The sequence below is a fragment of the Sinocyclocheilus anshuiensis genome, unplaced genomic scaffold (genome assembly GCF_001515605.1).
Source record: "Sinocyclocheilus anshuiensis isolate Anshui unplaced genomic scaffold, SAMN03320099.WGS_v1.1 scaffold1455, whole genome shotgun sequence".
Lineage (NCBI taxonomy): Eukaryota > Metazoa > Chordata > Actinopteri > Cypriniformes > Cyprinidae > Sinocyclocheilus > Sinocyclocheilus anshuiensis.
Window position 1 is genome coordinate 177,824 of NW_015541012.1, and position 2,965 is coordinate 180,788.

Below are 2,965 nucleotides of genomic sequence, written 5' to 3' on the forward strand. Positions count from 1 at the left end.
TGGTCATTAACTTGCTAAGCTGTGACTGTCATGTGTTTGTTTGCCTTCAACATTTGATGTCACAGCATTTGTCCTTTATTTGTGAGCGGTTTGTCACTCAGTGGTGTGACCATGTACATTGTGTTTGTTACAAAATTAGCTTGTTTTATTTACATGTGTATGCTCTGTAAAACAGTTTAACACGTGCTTTCTAACAATTACACGTATTATTATTAGTAATAGTTGTAGCTTAGTCAACTGAACACGGCTGGTCATGTGACGTAAACAGCAACATCCATGAGGGGGCGACCCGCTGCATGTAAAATTGGCTTTAGAACACTATAGCCCATATTTTGGTTTCAGTTTATGTGAGTAGGCTATATATAATTAATATTTCTAAAAAAGGTGTTCATTTTTATGTGTAAAACTTACCCTACCAGAGTTGAATCTGCTTTAAATACAAGTAATCCAAGCATTTAGGCTAATCAACAACAGCTGTTAGGAAACACGATTAAAAGAGGGACATGTCCGATTTATTACAGCATCAGCCTAAAAGTATTGCAGATGAATAATATCTTCTGGAGAGGGCGTTCCTTCTCTATGACAGGGATGATTCACGGGCTCGAGCCAGTGTGTGATGCGACTCCACACAGAAAACTATCTGACAATCATTCATTACAATAGCTGCTCTGTGGCACACCACTGAACTGAGCACAAAAATGCCACAAGACTGCATGAGTCTGACAGGCAGATGCAGGTGAAGAGTTGACTGCAAAAGAGGATCTATTGCATAATCAGACGGAGCACAAAGAGAGGCAGCGATGGGCGCTTCATTTTGAACTATGGCAGCAACACACCACATTATTCTGCCATAAATTTTGATTATGGGCAAACGTGCCATATTGGAGAACAGCGACTAATTATTGGATACGAGGATAAAAACCATCCAGCCTCAAAACTTTGAAGTTTATTTAGTCGCTACCAGAGGGTGCATTAATTTTTAGGCTGCTACCTGTGCAGTGTGCTATCAATTAACACCAAACTGACTCGCTTATGTCATTTGGTAGGGTTTTTAAACCAACCTCGGAAGCTTTTGGAGGTAGGCTATTTGTTTGTGCAGGTTTCTCAACTGCAGTCTCAGAAGCCGTTCAAATGCTGGAATGGATTGCTGCTGCTTGTTTTATGATTTTAATGGCCATACTCTGGCCAGTGGTGAAGTGTATTGGAGCGGAGAGTCACTCCACGCTGCTACTTCCACGGCGCGAGAGCAAAAGATCCGCGGAGAGATGCGACTCGAAAATAGAGGGACAAGGTGAATCAGACGCGGTCGCCTTGATATGCAAACCCTCTGCACTGGCAAACTACCTTCTCAAACATTGCATGAGTTTTTGCAAGTCTCTATCGATACCAAAATGGAACTGGCGAATGAGTTCGTCTTTACAGACTCTTTTCGGCGCTTTGTGGCCGTTTGCCTGTCCTGTGCATTTCATCCGAGATCATTTGCAACTGAGTGATGATGGACTCGTGGCGTTAGACTGGGCTGTTGTTGGTGCAGCTCATCACAAGAGGCGCAGGACTTCCAGTAATTCCACAAGTCCAGTTCTGCTCATCATTCCCAACTCTTTTGGGAAAATCACCAGGAATGTACTGAAGGTACTTGTCTTTTTGAAATATTTCCCCCCCTATTTAGGCGTAAAGAGTGCGGTGCACTGTATACTGTAAATACCATGTTTATTGAAAACAGGCTTTGTAACATTTTCTGCGAGTATCGCAACACACAAAAGCATATTTAGTTCTAAAAAAATTATGTCTTTTTATCTATTTAATCTATTTAATTTTGTCTGTTTATGTCATCCATCAATCCACACACACGTTCTCGTTGACCCACAGAAGATCAAAAGAACCAGTTATTATCTTTTTTATTATTCTTTTTACACATGGTAGATGAATACATATATAGATGGATATTGATTTCATGTTTAAAGCATTCTCTTTGACCCATGTTAAAAAGGATCAAAAGGACCGGTTATGACCTTTAACTTTTGGCATTTTGGCATGTTATGCTGCTTAACAAATTCATGACTCAAATTTGGCTGAAACATTTATTTGATATTTTCACTATTACAGTGTATTGTCAGGCTGAAAGAACCCTTTGGTGTATTTTTCACTTAAAACACTACATCGCTACCAAAATGTCTACAGCAGTTTCCTAAACGCCTGTATAGAGCTTTTCTGTTGTGATGTCAAGTTGTAGGCCAATCCAGATGTTCAAAATGAGCAGCTTTTGATTTTAGGAGTCAAAATAAAATCTGTGGCTAACAGTACTTGTGCACACAGAACACACACATAGACGCAGGCACACAAATACAAAAAAGGTGTTTTTCAGTCTGGTCTAGATATTGTGCATGTACACGTGATGCCTCTATAAAAATTAAATTGGCTCACATGTGAAACCGTTGTATTGTCCACATATACCGTCTAGGATAAATGGGGTTATATGGGGTGGAGTTATATTTAATAGACATGAGAAACATTGTTACTGTACTGAAAGAGTTCAGTAAATATGCTTTGAATGAAGCTGCATTATGCACAGTCTGAATTTAAAACTGAAGCAATTGAATTAACAGAAAACAATGCATTACAATCAAATGTACAGGTATTATACCTCATGGGCAAGTAGCAAATTAATATTGAGGATACAGTATGAAACTGGGGTACAGTATAGGTGAAGTGAATCTGTTCTGTTTGACTGTTTTGCATTAAAGAGAAAATGCTGCATGACTTTTTCATTATTTCAATTATAGCATGCATGATAGAGCCCCTCTCTGACTCTTTGCAGCAGAGTCAGAAGTGAGTCATTCCTCCTCACCCAGTTTGGAGCTCACTCCATATTCCAGACCTAAAGATCCAGGCAACTTTAAAGGGGTGATATGATGTTGCTAAAAAGAACATTATTTTGTGTATTTGGTGTAATGAAATGTGTTTA

At 39.3% G+C, this 2,965-nt stretch overlaps 1 pseudogene; it reads left to right on the top strand.

Moving 5' to 3' along the window:
- Positions 1–488: 488 nt before the first annotated feature.
- LOC107690465 (protein ABHD15 pseudogene) overlaps positions 489–2,965 on the top strand; it is a 10,544-nt pseudogene continuing 8,067 nt past the window's right edge.